Below are 21097 nucleotides of genomic sequence, written 5' to 3' on the forward strand. Positions count from 1 at the left end.
GTTTTACATGTAACTCCACTGACGTCAGCAGACTTACTCCTGATTTGTACCATTATCATTTACCCAGGTTACCCACTGATGTCTCAGGGAGTTGCACTTGGGCAAATGAGGTCACAATTGGGTCCATAGTGCTTTAGGCCAAAGCCTCTTATCAGTGTGTAATCTGGGGATCTGAAAGAACACAAAGGAATCTTCCCCTCCAGGTTCCAGCGTGAGCCGAATCACTCCACCACTGCTATTCCTAGCTAATATTTCAAAGTTGTTTTTCTTTCAAAGTGTTCAAAATGTGTTTGTTTTTCCTTTTTTGCAAAATTTTTCTTGTGCTTTTTTTTCAAAAATTGTATACAAAACCCTAACAAATTAGCTATCAACATTTGTCACTTCTCAAAAGCTGGGGTTTTTGGTCAATGAAACATTTCAATAATGTTTTCTAACATTTCTTTTTTAAAATGGAAGAAAAGGAAGACATCATCTTGATGGGGGAAATGCATTAAAAAGGCTATTTATCAATGAAAAAAATTGGTCCAAAAAACTTTCGACCAATTCTGTTATCAACCGTCTCTTGTTGAGGACAAGGGCGGCTCCAGGCATTTTGCTGCCCCAAGCACGGCAGTCAGGCTGCCTTCGGCGGGTTGCCTGCGGAGGGTCCGCTGGTCCCGCGGCTTCAGCGGACCTCCCATGCCTGTGGGAGGTCCGCCGAAGCTGTGGGACCAGTGGACCCTCCGCAGGCAAGCCGACAAAGGCAGCCTGCCTGCCGCCCTTGCAGCGACTGGCAGAGCGCCCCCAGTGGCTTGCCGCCCCAAGGACGCGCTTGGTGTGCTAGGGCCTGGAGCCGCCCCTGGTTGAGGAAACAACTGCAAGACAGCAATGGAACCTCTAGCAAAACACCACCCCAGGCCCATTCTGTCACATCCTCACTGCTACAGGTTTTAAGGTTAAAACCAGCTAGCAACAAACAGTTGTGTCCTGGAAGAAACACTGATGTACTATTGACACTAGAATTTACTGTGATGACAGGTAGGGACACACAACCCTGACACTCCCTTATACTCGATATACTGTACAAACCGGGGGGGGGGGAGGGGGAATTAATAAAATTAAATTTGAAAAGATAACTACTCCAAGCAGAATTTTGACCCATAAAGGAAAAGTATCAGAGACTCTGTGAACTCCACTATGGACTTCGCTATTGCTAGTGATTTTATGTGGAAGGTGGCTCAGATATTAAAGTGATGGGTGGTAGTATAAAACTGATCAATAAATTAGACAGAATATACATTAATTAACACATGTTAAAACACAACTAAAATCCAAGTGTAGAGCTACCCTACCCTAAGATTGTGTATAGTTTTTTGTGTGCTTCCTTGTGTGCGTGTGAACTTTGAATTGTGTGCACACATCCTTAAGCAGGGTATCTACCACATTTAATGTTTTTAGGGATTCGGAAATATTTCCTATAGAGATAATACAGAAAAAAGAACTCCTAAAAACATTTTCCAATTTGTAGAATATTTCAAATTTCAACCATTGTCTGTGTGTGAAAATCAGTTATGCAAGACAGGGATGCACAAAAGTTCATGAGACTTTCATATGCACTTGAAAACCTGTCCTGTTATTTTAACCCAAGAGATTACAGGAGTCTCCAAACACTTGATGATCTCTCATGCTATGTGTGCTGCAGAAATTTGGAACAGCGAGATAAGTTAACTGGTGGAGTTGCAGGCACATGGGGTAAAACACCTCTCCAGTGCAGCCCCATATCTCTAGCATGTCACCATTGTATAGAAAGCCCATTGGAATGTCTGCACTTCCAAGAATGTAGCTGTGTTGTACTACCACACAGAGACAAGAGCGGAATCCAACAGAGAAGCATTTCAGTATAAAGTTTTAGCCTTCAATTACCATTCACTGTCTGATCATGTTTGCGGGGGGTGGGGGAAGGAGGTGAGTCTGAGGACCTGTGGATGCCTCTGGAGGAGGCACTTGAACACATCATGATATTTGGAAACTCGCACATCGTATTTTTTCTTTTATTCCCCACTGTGCTTAGATAGCTACATAAGCATCAGGAAACACCTAGGCTTACTACTTTTTTGTGAAATGCCAATACCATGCTGCATTCTGCGTTCTGTACAGAACGAGGCAGCCCCATTTCCTAGCTGCTTGCATTCTAAATAGATAGATTAGATATAGATATAATAACCACATATCCGTATATAGTCTCACGTCACATGTGATATAGCTAGATTTAAATAGGGATTAAGTGGATTCAGACTTACATCTGCTATTTGAAAATTAAGAGCAATTAGCATTTAACTGAGTCAAAAGGGGTGCACATGGTTAAGACATGCACTTGGCAGACACAAGTAGGAATCTGGATCAGAATAGCCCACAGTCCAAACACATAGGAAGACACAGTCCCTGCTCCAAAGAGTGCACCATTCAATTATTTAAACATAAACCAAAGGCTTTCAGAGAGTCAAGAGGGGGGAACAAATGTACACCGATGATTAAAAATAGCAAAGGCAGATTTTGCAAGCAGTCGTTTGCACTGTTTAGCATCTCTGTGGTTTGTCCTGATCTTTTTACTCTTCAGTCAGTAAGGATATTTATCAAAAATCATTAGGTTCCCAGCTCTCACACATGGGTGGCTCCCGTAGAGAGTGAAAAGGATAGAGCAGTTTTAGAAAACAGCTACATTATAACTTGTGCAAAGGAAGGGATTTTGGAATAAACAGGGAATATCAGATACAGATGAGAAATAAAAAAGTAAAGAGCCCCCCTTTGGTGTCACCACATAGGTGATTAGAGAGACTTAAAGAATTCACCAATAGACTCTCCAAGCAACTGAGTGTTGCTTCAATGGTATGCAGTCAGGTTGTATTTGTATTCAGAAATCCCAGCTGTATCAGTGTACCCAGTGTATTGAATATTTGTGAGATGAATTACACACACAATTCTGTTAATAAAAGAAATCAAAGGACATTTTCAAGGGAAGCAGATTGCTGTAGGTGATATTGTAATCTTCCAACTTTTCTTTCCCTTTGTTCACTTTTATACTTCAAGGAAATTAGGATAGCAATATAGTCATAAATAAGTTCTACATTTAAAATAGGCTCCAGAAAAATCTAGTTTACGTATTTGTTTGGGAATAAAATAAGAAAGTAGTCTAGTGACAAAAGCAGAATAATTGTCCTATATCGGCAACCAGCTCACTCTGGGACCTTGAGTAAGTCATGCTGAATCTCTCTATGAACTCAATTTAGCCATCTGAGAAAAGGGTACAATATTCCCACGCTAGTTTCTTTTCCACATTTCTCATTCTCAGGTCCCAAATAGCTCCCCCCACATGCACACCCATTCCACACACGCTGTTATCTTTGTGGTCTTTTCCTGGTGTTGGGGGATTGATGGCTTGTCTTGTCTCACCCCCGCTTTCTCTTGGGACAATTCCCTTGGGCCATCAGGGTTATTGGGTGGCTGTTGCTAGATTGCAACTGTGTGGCAGCACATTATCCCTCTTCCCCAGCACTAAACCCATAACAGTTTTAAGAGCCATAGGTCTAAGGCACTGCAATGGACATATTAGGGTGGGATTTACTCAAGTAGTCAGTTTTGGCCTATTTCTGATGCCATAATGAAGACTATGGAAATTTCAGTGAAGGTTAAGCTGAGCATTTTTCCCATTCATCATCTTTTATGCTTATATTTTAAAATAATAGTTTATGTATTTAAGCCCCATGTTTTCTTTCTAGATCTTTTACGTTTTTCTGCAGTCAAAGAAGTTGATAGTTTCTTAATAGCTGATATTATGATATGATAGTCTCCTAATGGTCACAAAAGAATTAACATATAGACTATAAATGGTTACCTAACTTCAAAAGTGGGAATCCACATCCTATAAACAATCCAGAGAGTTCCTACAATACTTATTTGGGGTTTGGATGGAATGTCCTATGAGGAAATACTATGTTTAGTCTGGCAGAAATTTATTTGAGAAGTGGCTGCATAATGGTATACAAAATACAGACAAGTTAAATCTGGACAAAGGACAGAGGTATTAGAGAACCTAATTTCTTCAAATACTGTAAGATGATTAAAGTAAAAAAAAACAACCAGATCTTACACTAATGAACAACCGCTGATCTTGTGTAGCCCTTGAGTCCTTTAAAAATAACAATGAGAATCGCAGAACAATTAGTAGAACAAATATTTGTTCTTACAAAAAACATATTGAATAGATTTGGAACACAGGAAGCAAGTAATTATTAGAATCAAAATAGGCTAATGTTCTCCCTATGCTATTTCTAAAACAATTTGAGGTTCACTATTAGTATGTGTATTTAACATATCATTTTGAATCTTGTTACAAGTTATTTGGACTACATTTAATAGGATTATTATTTTTGGCATTCATGGTCATGCAATGTCTATAAACAACACCTCTGAACCCTTTTAATACTAGAAATGGCCATATGGTGTCATGAAATGAGCAGATCTTTTTGTATTTTTAACAGTGCATTTATGTCATGTTTTTAATTTTTGGATTTCTATCTGCAGCTGGTGGCATGTGTCACCACTGAAGTATTATGTATCTGTCTAGTTGCTTACCTTGCCCTGATCTCCATAGGATCTGCTTAGCCGTCCCTTGTTTAATGTCCTTATGACCCATCACACTATTCAACAGCTTCAATGGTTATTGTGAGATGGCTCTGTTTTGGGAGATTTTCTGGAAAATTGGTGAATAGGAAGTTGACAGCCATTAGAGGATAGACCAAAACCATTAGAACTCTTTTCATCTAGATGTATCCTGCCCAGAGGAAAGGGGAGAAGAAAGGGAATTATTGTAAACCTTATAAATTTTCCTCAACTGTAGTTAGCCAAAATGGCTCTTTCCTGTATCCATGCCCCAGCAAACACTGTGAGGAAACTCCATCCTGTTCCAACAGAAATGGATTCTGTGCTGTGCCTCCTGAGAGAAGGTGCAGATGAGGGGCAAGGAGCGGGGATGGCAAAGATGGTTGTAACAGCCTCCAGTGTAATTTAGAGGAGCCTTGAAGTTTGCTTTAACTTATAGCAACCTCCCAACATCTGCCTGTAGGCTGCACCCCAAATTCTCATTTACCCAACACGGGGCTGTGAGGTGGTCGAGGGACATCAAGACAGAACACATCACCGGACATCGGCAGTACCAGGAGGGATGAGCTGGAGTGCTGATGAGAAGCGCAATCAGGAAAGTAACTGAGATACTTTCCTCATGGACTGTACTTTCTAAATGGACAACCTACCCTAAATTCTCAATTACTGAGGGACAATCTTCACTCATTGCTATATTTGCTTTCCACAACCAACTCTCTGTATAACTTTTCATAAGTGATGTACCCGAATACTTGGATGCTAATATCTAAACTGTATTCTTAAATGTATTCACCTAAATTTGGGTTATTGCTGTTATGCACTATATGTATCTTATGACTTTAAAAACAAACTTTGTATTTGTGGATAATGTAAGCACTATACCCAGATGTACAGACACTTTTTTCTTAACCTGTGTACTATATCATTTTTAATATTAGCTTTAATAAAAAAATTAAATCTAACCTCTTCCATCAACCCTATGCTAATTCTGCATCAGAGAAGGTATCCTCTGGCTATCTGAGTCTCTGTTATGGCCCACAGAAGAAGCCAGATCGGCATATGGGAGCTGGCACAGAATAGGCCCTTTATTAGCTGCCAGTAGGCAACGTTCAGAGAGTTGATCCCTATGTAGTCATGACTGCCCAGATGGGGTGGAGTGAGACTGCTGCTGGGAAGGCTAGGACAGGGCATTTAAAGAAAAGTTTTATTTTTTTTTCTCTGTACAATTCTGCCTAGGATCTTACAAGATGCCCATCACTGTGGTATCTGAATGCCATGGACTGCTGTCTCTGTGTGGAGTCATGCAAGAAAGATGCTTTGGCATAAGAAAGACATTTTGTATTTTAACTGGTAAAAATAATGTCGACATGCAATGATAGGGGAAACAATTTCTCTTTACAAAAATGATTGAACAGTACTGAGTAGACAGTTTGTTTACATTACCATGGCATGTATTTATCACCACCCTGATTATTTGCTTTTGTGTTTTGACATTCCCTGTCCTTCGATTCTTTGTCTTTTTAAGTAATGAGCTCCTTGAGCTTGAGTGTCTTTGTGTTTGCACAACAGCCACTCTAATACGGTCACAACAATGACTGGGCACTACAACATTGTAAATAATAAAATAAGAATTGAGCTGTTGAAATAACATTGTTCTGCCTTCAATACCCTATGAAGGTACAATTGAATGCAACTGAATAGTAGGCTTAGTCCCACCGGTCTGAAAGAATTCATGAAGGAATTTCTAATAACTTCAAAGTAACAAAAGAAGCTGCCAGTTTGGCATGTAAGGATACACCGGTGCCTGGTAGAAGTAAATTCCTTTTTAGAGGCAGACACTTCAATTACACAGTAGCAAGTTCTACAGTAAAGGAGTTCTCATTGCACACAGAAACCAGAAGTGTATGAAAGGTAATAGGGCTTGACTGTGCAAGATGCTGAAGAACTGCTGCCTTAGACTTTGCACAACTGAGCCCTACAGATACATTTCCCTGCCTGCTCTGATTTATTCAGGGAAAATAGAAATAGCATATATTTTTACAGTCTGTCGTCCTAAAACAAAACAAAGCACTTTACAAATATCAACTGAAAACCACTGCCCATAGCAACACTGAACAAAAGTTTAGGACAGGAAGTAAAGAAGAATTCTATATCCAACTGAAACTACAGGGTAGTCAGAATGTAATTATGCACCCAGGAATTGGCCAAGAACACAGGGGTTAATAAACTACTTTTGACAACAGCTTGCAAATGATGACTGGAGGACAGGACTAGCACTGGTTGAATTGTCCTATGAAACATTTTTTTCATCAGAAAATGTACTGTTTGTGTGAAAGGGTCGGTTTTGACAAATCTCCTGATTCAAGAAACTATTGATAAAAAAAAGTTTTTTGAAATTATTTAATTAACCCACTGACATTTTTGAAGCAAAATGTTTCATTGTTTTGAGTAAAACAATATTTTTGTTCTGAATTTTTAGGTAATTTATACTAAAAACATTTTTTTAATTAAAAGGTTGAAATAAAAAGCTTCAAAATTATCTAAATGAAATGTTTTGATTGACCCAAATTGAATTATTTTTTCCAGATTATTGCTTTGAAAAAAATATTTGAGATTGAGATTTTGAGTTTCATCCCATTTCAGGACAGGGAAAAATGCTGAAAACTCTTGCAGGACAGTAAAACCATTTCCTGCTTAATTCTAATGATGACTTTGGTTGTCCATCTAATCTTTAAGATGGCACAGCACCATTGCAAATACTGGACTATTTGTTGAACGTTAACTCAGAAGAAAGTGTGCCACTTGCTGAATCACCAGCCTCGCTTCCTGAAGCACCTCGACATTTCTTGGAAGTCTTCCTTCCAAGCACAGGTTTGGCCTGGATCATCTTAACTAATGAAACAGGACAGGAATCATAGAATCATAGAATATAAGGGTTGGAAGGGACCTCAGGAGGTCATTTAGTCCAACCCCCTGCTCAAAGCAGGACCAATCCCCAACTAAATCATCCCAGTCAGGGCTTTGTCAAGCCTGACCTTAAAAACCTCTAAGGAAGGAGATTCCACCACCTCCCTAGGTAACCCATTCCAGTGCTTCACCACCCTACTAGTGAAAAAGTTTTTCCTAATATCCAACCTAAATCTCCCCCTCTGCAACTTGAGACCATTACTCCTTATTCTGTCATCTGCTACCACTGAGAACAGTCTAGATCCATCCTCTTTGGAACCTCCTTTCAGGTAGTTGAAAGCAGCTATCAAATCCCCCCTCATTCTTCTCTTCTGCAAACTAAACAATCCCAGTTCCCTCAGCCTCTCCTCATAAATCATGTGCTCCAGACCCCTAATCATTTTTGTTGCCCTCCGCTGGACTTTTTCCAATTTTTCCACTTCTTTCTTGTAGTTTGGGGCCCAAAACTGGACCCAGTACTCCAGATGTGGCCTCACCAATGCCGAATAGAGGGGAATGATCACATCCCTCTATCTGCTGGCAATGCCCCTTTTTATGCAGCTCAAAATGCAGTTAGCCTTCTTGGCAACAAGGGCACACAACAAGGAGCGACAGCATAATTCAGAAAACAGGCTCATAGGTTTTAAGGCCAGAAGAAACCACTATGATCATCTAAACTGACCTCCAGACATGAACGTGTATGAGGCACTATTCCTTTTAACCCCATTTCCTCATTTTAGCCCCCAAAGTGGAGATAAATGAAAAAAAGTTTGGAAGATATCTGATCATTGTTTGGGAAGAGTTGGAATCCAGTTTGTTGTTTAATATGGGTTTTTTTTGCTTTCAATGCAAAAAAGAGAGATCATGAAACATGATTATTAAACCATGTGCCTGCTTACACACAGTTTTTCTACCAAGGTAACCAAGTTTGAAGGCCCAGAACTCCAATGACGAGAAACACCTTGTCATGGGTCTACCCTCACTTGAAACTGGGGGGTTTCAAGGTGAGGACCCGCATGCCACCATGTCAAAGGTCTCACCCCCACTTGGAACTGTTGGGCTCCAATGTGGGGACCTGACTTGGTTTCCCTCTAAACTAAAATCCTAGTTTAGATCTAGTAAGCTGCCACCACTCAATTAGGAAATGTGAATTGAGACACAGTCCTTCCCCAAAATCCTAGGGGATTCCAAGAGCCCCAAATCCATGGAGTTCTTACACCCAGGAGAAACAAACCATTCCCCCTGCTTCCTCCCCCCTCCCTTTTCCTAGGAGAGAGATACCCGATTCAAACTGCTTGAATCAAACCCAGGAGGAACTGTCTCTTCCCCCCTCACCTTCCCCTGAATTTCCACAGAAGAAGGAATTAACCAAGTTCAAAGAAAAGAAAAGAATTTATTAAGAGAACAAAAAGAAAATACAGAATCTCTATGAGCCCAAGCTGGACACTCATAGGGTATAACCTTATCAATCTCTGGAGAGAATTCCCCCTCCCCGCTTTCTCAGTAAAAGCAATATTAGCAAACAGGAATAAAGCATTTCCTTTAGCAAACACACAATTGCAAATATAGAAATCAAATCATAAGACTAATTCGCCTTTCTAATTAATACTCACTATTAATTAGTAGAAACTACTCCAGGAGAACTTGGAGACATGACTGGTCTCTTTTAGATTCAAAAGAGTTCTTACTAAAAAAAACAGACAAAGGCTTCCCTCCACAGAGATTTGAAATTATCTCGTCTCTGATTGGTCCTTTGGTCAGGTGGTCACCAGGTACTGCATGTTAACCCTTTACAGGTAAAACAGACTTTAACCCTTAACTATCTGTTTATGACTCGCCCCCCAAATCGCCAACAGTGGGAACTACTGGTGGTGATTTCCTCCTAGAACTGTAAAATAAACAGATAAACAAAACACATGCACTATTACATATACTACTAAGTATGTAAACAACAAGATATTTGACATTGAACAACACTTTGTATGCATTTGCCCGGACATACTTGGCGACGTCCTTGCCCATCCTCCCAGTGGAAGGACTTTCCCAACCTGTCTTTGGTTTATTGACCCCAGAATGCCCACTGGGATGTCAGGGCCCAAGCTTAAGAGCTTGTCCCAGTACTTAGTTGGAACTACCAACTGTCTTTGAGGATGCTGGCCTTCCTGGTGTTCACCAGAAAGAATGTCCTTATATAAAAGTCCTTGTTTTACAACAAACTGGAATTGGGTAGAAGAGCTGAGAGGCGGTGGGTTGCTTCGTGCCGCCGCCCAAGCTTTCTTAAGGCTGTCATCGGCTTCCTGCTCTGTCTGGAACTGTTTCCTTGAGGCGGGAGACACCAGTTCCTCTGGGAGCGATGTAGGTGACGAGGTTGTTTCCGTTGACTGTGAACCGCTCCCCGCTGGTGCACAAAGTGTCATTTCAGGCTCCGGCTGAGCCTCTTGGGTAGGGTTGTCTGCTGGTTTTTCCAGTTCAGGCCCGTTGTCGCCCTCTGGCAGTGGAGTTGTAATAGCTGGCGCCGGTGCTGGCGCTGGTTGCTCTTCCAGTTCCGGTTCTGGGACTGGATGTACTATGGCTGCTGTAGGTGTTGGCCTGGGATCCGGTTCCACCACCTCTGTCTGGGTCTCTGGTAACACAGACAGGGTCCTGGTGGATGGCTCAGGAACAGGGATGGGAGTGCCTGCTTGTTCGGCCTGGCTGCGGGTGACCACTCCCCCCCTCTTGGCCAGCTGCACATGGTTGGCCAAGTCTTCCCCCAGTAGCATGGGGATGGAATAATTGTTATAGACAGCAAAAGTCCACTTTCCTGACCAGTCCTTGTACTGGTCTTCAGGGATGCTGTACCCATGGCAGGTCCTTTTAAAATTTTTCAAGAAGGCCTCAGTGTTCTCACCTGCCATGTAGGTGGGAAATTTCTTGGGATGGGGAACAGTGCCTTCTGGTGCTGGCCACACCCCTCTGCAGTCAGTGAATTTTATGTGTGGCTTGCTGGTGTTGCTTTTTGGTGCTGGCTACACCCCTCTGCATTCAGTGAACTGGTTCCCCCAATTCCTAACCCTTTCTATTCCCGAGAGACTGAATAGAAAAGAAACAAAACCTTTTCATTTGCAAATGTGTAGTTGCTGTTTGCTGATATACTGAGAAGACCAAAAAAAAAACTGGTTTGTCCTGTTTCTAGCAACAATTGTTCCTCCAAGTTCTCCTGGAGTAGTTTCTACTAATTAATAGTGAGTATTAATTAGAAAGGCGAATTAGTCTTATGATTTGATTTCTATATTTGCAATTGTGTGTTCGCTAAAAGAAAAGAATTTATTAAGAGAACAAAAAGAAAATACAGAATCTCTATGAGCCCAAGCTGGACACTCATAGGGTATAACCTTATCAATCTCTGGAGAGAATTCCCCCTCCCCCCTTTCTCAGTAAAAGCAATATTAGCAAACAGGAATAAAGCATTTCCTTTAGCAAACACACAATTGCAAATATAGAAATCAAATCATAAGACTAATTCGCCTTTCTAATTAATACTCACTATTAATTAGTAGAAACTACTCCAGGAGAACTTGGAGACATGACTGGTCTCTTTTAGATTCAAAAGAGTTCTTACTAAAAAAACAGACAAAGGCTTCCCTCCACAGAGATTTGAAATTATCTCGTCTCTGATTGGTCCTTTGGTCAGGTGGTCACCAGGTACTGCATGTTAACCCTTTACAGGTAAAACAGACTTTAACCCTTAACTATCTGTTTATGACACACCTAATTCCCATCAATTTCCATGGAGAGAAAGCATTAGCTCTAGTACAGAGAGTGACACAAAATCCTTGGTGGAAACCTACTAAGAGCTCCCTCTGCTTCTGCTGGCCTGCTCCCTTTCCTGTCAAACTTCTACCATTCTCAGTGCTTCAGACAGATATGTGCAGTTTCAAGAGTATTTAGGGGCAATGACATGCTCAGACTAATTCAGAGGGATGAATTACAATACCAACACTGAACAATCCCTACTGGCAGTGAGCACAGCATCTGAGTTCCTCAGCTCTACTAGGGAGACAGGCAACACTGTATTAAAGGTAAATGTGGCCTGAAGAACTCAATATAACCTTCAGTAAAACCAGCTAATATGCCAGAACTCCATGAGCTTGAGTTTTATGCATGTTGGTAATGTAGGAGAAAGTCCTCAGCAACAGGCAAGGAGCTGCCAAGAGGCATAAAGTTAAAATCATAGTTTGCTGAACAGTTGGGGCCATTCTCACACTCTCTCTTTTACTGCAGCAATCCATTCCTTATAGTGTTTCATTAGATTGTAAAACAGTGTTTCCTCAGGAGAAGCTTTTCCTTCAAGCCAAATACTGTTCCCACTTACAGCTCTGTAAATCTAGAACAATGCTGTTGAATTATATGACACTGAAATCAGTTGCACAAAATGCAATAGATCACAGAATTTGGACCATCTTCATGTTCAGAAGTGATCATAGGCAGATAGAAAGATTTCTCCTGCCTACGCTCACCTTTTCCTGCATTGATCAAGTCTATCCAGTCTCCTCCTGAAGTTCTTAGTAGCTAGATGTTAAGTAAATATATTTGCTCATCCTCTCTCCTCATTTCAATTTCAAACACAAGTAATATGTTCCAAAAAGACCTCATAAATTCAGGAGACGGTCAAAAGTCAGCCTGTGTTAAGACCTGCCATATTCTCAGCACAGAGGGAGGCCGCCCCTTGCTGATTGAGGCAGTTTTTTTAAAATTCTGCTTATTCGACCCTGAGATCTGGAGATGGATACACTGACTATTCATAACACAAGCCCAGCTTTTAAAAGACCTGTCAAGACGCAAGAGAGCCAGCTAGCCTTTAAAGTGGACACAGTCTGTGTTTTCAGTTTATGTTGTCAGTCAGTGAGAAAGAAACATAAGTCAGTAGTTTTCAAATGAACCACCAAGTCACAGGGTCTGGATTTTATAGGCTTCCATAGACAGCTGTGATTTCATTAATGATTCACATCATTTTGATTTTCAGAATTATGCTTTGAGAGTGAGATTTCTTCTAGCTAGTGCAATGTATGTAGCTCCTTTTTTAATGGACAGAGAAGGTAACGTTGGGGAAACTGCAGTGCTGTCACTTTTATACGGTACATGTCCAACTTGATGTCACTTATACAAATGAGAATGCACGTTCTTCAGATGTGCAAACTAGGGCATTTCATCATTTGCCCGCAATCTCCAGGTTTCTGGACCTTCATCCTTAACAGTAAGGCTGTACGCCCCCAACACCAAGTGTGTAAATGGCGCTTAAGCCTGGTATTAAGTAAGTTGTGCATCACATAGGTTAGATGAGTTGCGCTTAGGTCCCAAGGTGATGGAAATAACAAAGTATTGTCAACTTAGTTTTTAATCATTCAAATTACAGAGGAATAAATGGAATTTAACAGCTCATTTTAAAACATATCTTCATTTCCCAATAGTTCATCCATACATGTAGGTCACAGATCAACATCTATTGCTAATTTTTTTCCTGGAAACTGGTGGAATAGTCTAATGAATTTGTGAGGTAACAGTATTAAACTTCTAGGCAGGGTGTCAAAATCCACCTCTGATTTATGTAGCATATCTGTAGTAACTTGACAGCCATCACACAGCCATGAATGATGCATTAATATCTACAAATCAATGGTCAAAGCAGTTTGTTTAGACGTGTGCAGACCATGAGATGTCTGAGTAGATACCAGCCTGGACACAAAGTTTATCTGTTGTTCTACAGAAGACAAATGTCGTTGCTACTGCAAGATTCTCAGCCATGGAAATTACTTAACAGTTCAGTTGTGATACAATTAAGCTGTGAAAATATTTCCCAGTCTCTTGAATCCTTGTCTACAAAGTGTGGATAGCACAGGCTCAGTCCATCGAAAGTAATGGAGTGAGATTTTCCACTGTGTTCATTTCATTGGACTGGGAGTGTAATTACATTTTGAGGAAAATAAATCTTTCTAGTATAATCATTTAGGTCAACAAGCTCTAACCCAGCAGAGCACGCTGGCATCACCTACTTATATAATAAATATATGTCTAATAAATAAATGTCTAAAAAAGCCTTCATGGCAATAGGATCATATTAGCAGGGGTCAGGAGTTTATATCAATGCCTGTTAGAGCCCTCTCCAAAGCAGTAGGCTTCTTTTCAGGTCTACTATGGAGATTTGCTTTCTTACACAAGCGAATGCGGTTCACCTCAAGGGAAAAGAAAACAGATCATCTGATCCTTCACAGTGGGCCTGCATGCCACACTGCTAATCATGAAGAAATCATGGAAATACACCAGGTGTAAGGCACCACAGTTTAAATCCAGCAGAACTTTCCCTGTTGCAGCCTCTGGGGAGCAGGTCCTTCAGAGGATAATAAAATCTTAAAGGAAAATGCAAAAACAAAATGCAGAACGATTAATTAAATAAAGGGCATCTGTCCAAGAAACCTATAACAACTCTATGAAATGTGTTTTCAGCACCATAATGCACATTTTCTGTTTTGTTTCACAGCAAAACCATTACATGTAAGTGTTGCCTTTGAAACTCCAGAAAAAAACACTGATGAATGTTTCACGGTGGACCAAAGGTTGCCAAAACTAACAGATTTCTGTTTAGAGACCCTCACAGTGAAATCCCTGTGAAGTAGCAGAGCTTGAAGAGTAATTAGCCACAACCATAACAAAACAGTGAGCTACTCACCACTCAAATCTCTCTGACTTCTCTGTTGTTTTAACTGTCATTGGTCTTGCTGGCACTTGAAAAAGGATCATCCATGAAAGAATCACTTCACATAACACCAGCTGAGGTAACAATACACAGAAAGGATATTTGTCATGGTATACTTGTAACTTTTTGAAACCAATTCTCACCATTGTACCTGTTCCCATTCCTTAGAGCAAAATTTTACAAGCAAAATTTATTCCCAGTAAAATTCCACTGACTTCAATGGAGCTACATCAGGGATGAATTTGGCCCCTCATCTGTCATCAAAATCATAATGGGGAATTAGCTCAAGTGGTAGAGACTAGTGCTTATGCTCTGTAGACTCGGAGGGGAGGGAAGGAGCATTCCCTTCTCTTTTAAGGCCAGGGGTTGGCAACTTTCGGCATGCAGCTCATCAGGAAAATCCTCTGGCAGGCCGTGAGACATTTTGTTTACGTTGACCATCCGCAGGCACAGCCCCCCACACCTCCCAATGGCCATGGTTCACTGTTCCCAGCCAATGGGAGCTTCAGAAAGCAGCAGCCAACACTGAAGTTCTTTCCTGAAATTTTCTTGTCATTGCATTAGAGGTGGATGCGGCTCCACCAGTGATAGCAACAATGGGAGGGGCACTAGTGTAGAACAAGCCACAGCTGTGTTAAGCCCAGGATGTAAACCAAGCATTAAGCTGGTTGTACATCAAATAAACTTTTACTGTGCTTTCAGATCTGCTCTGAGGAGTGGTAAAAATGTTAGTAGCTGATCTAAACTAGGTTTCACATGTCTGCTAGCTTATACACTGGTAATAAGGCACCAAAAGAAAAATCTCAGAAAAAGTTCAGTGCAGATGCAAGCTTTGTTTAACTTCTCAAGAAAGAAGATACTGTATTGATGGACACTAGAGAGAGAGAGAGAGCATTTGCATAGCACTTTTTCATAACAGTTAATCATCATCACATATAAAGGGACTGATGATTTCTTCCTCTCTATATTGCTTTATTGATGCTTTGTTTTACCAAAAAAAGTTGTAAATAAAGTAGCCTGCACGAACCCTTCACTTCCATCAAAAAATAAACAAAACAAGAAACAAACAAACAAACAAAAACCAACAAAACTTTATTCAATTATTGTCATTAATGAAACCTGTAAAAGTAACCTGGGCTTTTATGTTATCCTTCCAGTTTACATAAAATAATACTGCCAGTGCTGTCTCTCTTCATATAGTGCAACACGAATATCCAGAAGTTATATTACAGATATTGTATAATTAGGAAACAGACCCACACTGAATTTCCCCACCCACGGAGATGTTTGGATTCAGGGATTTGGGCTTCCCTTTATCCAGTCCTTCACAACAATCCAGTTCAGAGTGTGGATCCAGTATTGAAACTAAATCTAAAACAGAGAAGTCTCCACCACTGCACTCCAGGTTTGTGGGTGTGTTGGGGAGATGCATCAGAGAAAGCTGTTGATTCATGCTGGATTAAGCTGAGAGCATGGGCTACCTGGCAGTGCCCTAATAGGCAATGAGTGGAAGCAGATAGCTAGTGCCTAGCTGAGAGACCCAGGTGAAGAATGGAGGTTTAAAGTGCCTTCTTCCAGAAGATAGAAACAGTCAGTGGGATCTTGAGGGAGGTGTGACAAAGTTCCTCCTCTGCCTTGGTGGGTCCTGCGCTTATTGGCAGATTTGCTCGCCTCAGAGATCTTCCCATCTGGTGGAACCCACAGTCTGGGTCAACTCCTCCTGTGTCTGATCAGGATTTGGGAGGTTTGGGGGGGAACCCAGGCCTGCCCTCTACTCCGGGTTCCAGCCCAGGGCCCTGTGGATTGCAGCTGTCTATAGTGCCTCCTGTAATAGCTGCATGACAGCTACAACTCCCTGGGCTACTTCCCCATGGCCTCCTCCAAATACCTTCTTTATCCGCACCACAGGACCTTCCTCCTGGTGTCTGATAACGCTTGTATTCCTTAGTCCTCCAGCTTCTCACTCTCACTCACCTCTTGCTCCCAGCTCCTCACATGCACACCACAAACTGAAGAGAGCTTCTTTTTAAACCCAGGTGCCCTGATTAGCCTGCCTTAATTGATTCTAGCAGCTTCTTGATTGGCTGCAGGTGTTCTAATCAGCCTGTCTGCCTTAATTGTTTCCAGAAAGCTCCTGATTATTCTGGAACCTTCCCTGTCAGCTTACCTAGGGACAGGGGACCTACTTAACCTGGAGCTAATATATCTGCCTTCTATCACTCTCCTGTAGCCATCTGGCCTGACCCTGTCACAGAGGGTTTTAGAGATAAGGTCTAATGTCTATTTCTGAACATGGAAATGGAAATTAGCCTTTTCTGGAGTTTTGGTCTGGAAACAACATTAGTCCTCACGTTCTTCATCCAAACACAGATTTCCTGGTCTCTGGCTATATTGATTTGAAAGATAATTTTTAAAAATTGTTTCTGCATAAATAGCATGGAACCTGCAATGCACTGTGTCTCCTGCATCCACATCTTCTGAAACTCTTACCGTGAGCTTGATTTTGAGATTAGTTTGAGCTTTATTATGAGCTTGATTTCCTGGTGAAATGTTTGCTCCCCAGTACAGTAGTGTCTTTAATAACCTCATCCATCAAAGTCCATCAACTCTTGTACCCTTTGCCTGAGATGTACTGAGCCATAACTTCCATACTACTTCTCCTTCTCCATTACAAGCTTAATTAAAGCCATAACTGGTTGGAAAAATTCCTGTGAAACATTGTTTCATTGGAATTGACCAATTTGGCAACATTAGACTATTTTGCAGAGGGAATCAAACTTTGCTGTAGTATTGAAAGAACCCAGGAGAGGTTCCTAGGGGTAGCTTATCTGATTTCTGACAGCTTGCCTGCCCAGCTCCTCGGTAGCTTACATGGTGAACGGCTGAGGAGCCCAAGCTTCCATGGTCTACAAATACAGATTCAGGGCAGCCAGTCTGTGCTTAATTTGTACCAGGGCTTGTCAGGCTGAGCCCTGGCACCTCAAGGCTTGGTAGTTCATAGCCCCGGCACTCTGGGCTTGCTGCATCTGTTATGCACTCACGGCAGGACTAAGTATTTTCTAGACCATCCCTGACAGGTGTTTGTCTAACCTGCTCTTAAAAATCTCCAACCTCCCTAGGCAATTTATTCCAATGCTAAACTACCATGACAGGTAGGAAGTTTTTCCTAATGTCCAACCTAAACCACCCTTGCTGTATTTTAAACCCATTGCTTCTTGTCCAATCCTCAGATGTTAATGAGAACAATTTACTTCCTTCCTTAATGTAATGACCTTTTGTAGTATATCTGAAAACTGTTATCATGTCCCCTCTCAGTCTTCTCCTCTCCAGACTAAACAAACCCAATTTTTTCAATCTTCCCCATAGGTGAATCGCTAGGTCATGTTTTCTAGATGTTTAATCATTTTTGTTGCTCTTCTCTGCACTTTCTCCAATTTGTCCACATCTTTCCTGAAATGTGGCACCCAGAACTGAACACAATACTCTAGTTGAGGTCTAATCACCACAGAGTATAGCAGAAGAATTATTTCTTGTGTCTTGCTTACAACACTCCTGCTAATACATTCCAGAATAATGTTCACTTTTTTTGCAATAGTGTTACCCTGTTGACTATTATTTAACGTGTGGTCCACTATGACCCCCAGATCCCTTTCCGCAGTACTCCTTCCTAGGCAGTAATTTGCTATTTGTATGTATGCAACTGATTGTTCCTTCCTAAATGGAGTACTTTGCATTTGTCCTTATTCAATTTCATCCAGTTACCTCAGGTCATTTCTCCAGTTTGTCCAGTTCATTTTGAATTTTAATCCTGTCCTCCAAAGCACTTGCTACTCCTCTCAACATGGTATCATCTGCAAACGTTATAAGTGTACTCTGTATGCCATTATCTAAATCACTGATGAAGATATTGAACAGAACCAGACCCAGACCTGATCCCTGTGGGACCCCACTTGATATGCCCTTCCAGCTTCACTGTTAATCATTGACAACTACTCTCTGGGAAAAGCAACAGAGAGTCTTGTGGCGCCTTTAAGACTAACAGATATATTGGAGTATAAGCTTTCGTGGGTGAATACCCACTCTGTCAGATGCATACTCTCTGGGAATAGTTTTCCAACCAGTTATGCACCCACCTTACAATAGCTCCATCTAGGTTGTATTTCCCTAATTTGTATATCGGAAGGTCATGCGAGATAGTAACAAAATCTTTACTAACGTCAAGATATACCGCATCTACTGCTTCCCTCCTATCCACAAGGAGTATTATTACCCTGTCAAAGAAAGCTATTAGGTTGTTTTGACATGATTTGTACTGTTATTTATCACCTTATTATCTTCTAGGTATCTGCAAATTGATTGCTTAATTATTTCCTCCATTATCTTTCCGGGTATGGAAGTTAAGATGACTGGTCTGTAATTCCCCGGGTTGTCCTTATTTCCATTTTTATAGATGGGCACTATATTTGCCCTTTTCCAGTCTTCTGGAATCTCTCCCATCTTCCATGACTTTTCGAAAATAATCGCTAATGGCTCAGACATCTCCTCAGTCAACTCCGTGAGTATCCTAGGATGTATTTCATCAGGTCCTGATGACTTGAAGACATCTAACTTGTCTAAGTAATTTTTAACTTGTTCTTTCCCTATTTTAGACATCCAATCACTGCTAAGCTTTTTGGTGAAAATTGAAACAAAACAGTCAATTGGCACGTCTACCATTGCCACATTCTCTGTTATTGTTCCTCCCCCACCCTCATTGAGTAACAGGCCTACACTGTCTTTGGTCTTCCTTTTGCTTCTGATGTATTTGTGGAAGGTTTTCTTGTTACCCTTTAGGTCTCTAGCTAGTATAATCTAATTTTGTGCCTTTGCCTTCCTAAATTTTGTCCCTACATACTTGTGTTATTTGTTAATATTCATCCTTTGTAATTTGACCTAGTTTCCACTTTTTGTAGGACTCTTTTTTGAGTTTCAGATCATTGAAGATCTCCTGTTTAAACCACGCTGATGTCTTGACACTCTTCCTATCTTACTTATGCAGTGGAATAGTTTGATTTTGTGCCTTTAATAATGTTACTTTGAAAACCTGCCAACTCTCTTGAACTGTTTTTCCCCTTAGACTTACTTCCCATGGGATCTTACTTACCAAATCCCTGAGTTTGCTAAAGTTTGCCTTCTTGAAATCCATTATCTTTATTGTGCCAGTTTCCTCCTACCATTCCTTAGAATCATGAACTCTACCATTTCATGATCATTTTCACCTAAGCTGCCTTACACTTTCAAATTCTCAACCAGTTTCTCCCTATTTGTCAAAATCAAATCCAGAACAGCCTTTCCGGGGTAGGTTTCTCCACCAACTGAACTAAAAAACTGTCTCCAATACATTCCAAGAACTTGTTGGAGAATCTGTGCCCTGCTGTGTTATTTTCCCAAAAGAAGTCTGAGTAGTTGAAGTTTCTCATCACTACCAGATCCTGTGCTTTGGATGATTTTGCTTAATATACTAGTAGTTTGAATGTGAAAAAGCATACACATTCCTGACTTCTGGTCAACAGAAGTTTATATACAAGCTGACAAATTTTTCAGATATCAGTTGTCTTTCTCTTTTTGAATTCAAGCTCCTGGAGGCAGAATCCATGTACACTGAGTAGCTCAATAAATAATAAAGTGATAGTCTCTAGCTATCATAGTGTTTCCTTATCCTCCAATAATTACAGTAATCAAAAACATCAAATGAGGAGAACAAAAACATCCCCGTAGAAGTTATGACTTGAGTAACATGACTTCTTGTTACATAAGGCAATAGGGATCAGATATTTAGGTATATGTGACTTTTCCTTTCCCTCATCTCCAGTAAAGTGGAAATTCAGAATAGAACAGTTTTAACATTACACAAAAACTTGATGTAAGATTTCCTGACACTTATATGAATCTGTATCCTAGCATACACCATGTATATGATAAGACTTATTAAAATGACCAAATGTAGTTAAGTTATGTTGCCATGGTTCCTTTCTGTAGGTGAAAGAGTAAAATTACTCTTTTTACGATTACTATTTTGTTGAATTTTGCCTTCCTTTCTGTCTCCCATTTTTTAAAGTCAGCTGCCATGTTGGCCTTCCTGCCCACCCTTTGGACAATTTAAAGTTTTCATTAACTTCTATACATCAGGAGAGCGTTCTTGGAAAAATGCCTTTCCCACCAAAACTACCCACAAATTGCAAAATCAACATTGAACTATTTTGTAGCCATTACTCCTGTGACAGAATTTGAACCTAACATCCTCTGATCCAAGGTACTGAGATAATTTACTCACTCTTTACAAAAATAAAAGCCAGCAATGTCTGAAGGAATTACTCTCTTCTTTGGGCTGCAACAATTATATGAAATGGTTTCCTTGTCCATTGCAGGAACAGTAGTTCTTTTGACATCACCATTTTTTATAATGCTGTCAAATATTAGCCTAAATGAAAAATTGGGTCTCTAATTAGGCTAACTGAAAATACTGCATTGCCTAACCCTGGTATTATATTTTCAGGTTTGTTTACTAGGAAGTGTTGCTGGCTGATTTAGTTAAATCATCATCTCTCTCTTTAACTCTATATGGGCTATTATTTTGCTTTCCTTCATATCAGCAACTCATTCTCTAACACTGGTATGCCACATTTGGTAAAAAATCTGTATTTCAATCAAGCTTCTGTGCAGGAATTTTGCAAACAAGAAAAAGAGCTAATTTTGTTGAATGAATAACAATTATAGCCACACACTCTTTCCAAAAACTGC

General features: G+C 40.6%; 1 long non-coding RNA gene across 1 annotated transcript; it reads right to left on the bottom strand.

The window, feature by feature from the left end:
• Positions 1 to 12642: 12642 nt before the first annotated feature.
• LOC123367619 lies at positions 12643 to 20717 on the bottom strand. Its single transcript, XR_006578560.1, has 3 exons — positions 20631 to 20717; positions 14291 to 14391; positions 12643 to 13970 (listed from the first exon to the last, which is right to left on the bottom strand). It is a non-coding gene; the product is annotated as an uncharacterized LOC123367619 (long non-coding RNA).
• Between the last annotated feature and the right edge of the window lie 380 nt (positions 20718 to 21097).

The sequence above is a fragment of the Mauremys mutica genome, chromosome 3 (assembly GCF_020497125.1).
Source record: "Mauremys mutica isolate MM-2020 ecotype Southern chromosome 3, ASM2049712v1, whole genome shotgun sequence".
Lineage (NCBI taxonomy): Eukaryota > Metazoa > Chordata > Testudines > Geoemydidae > Mauremys > Mauremys mutica.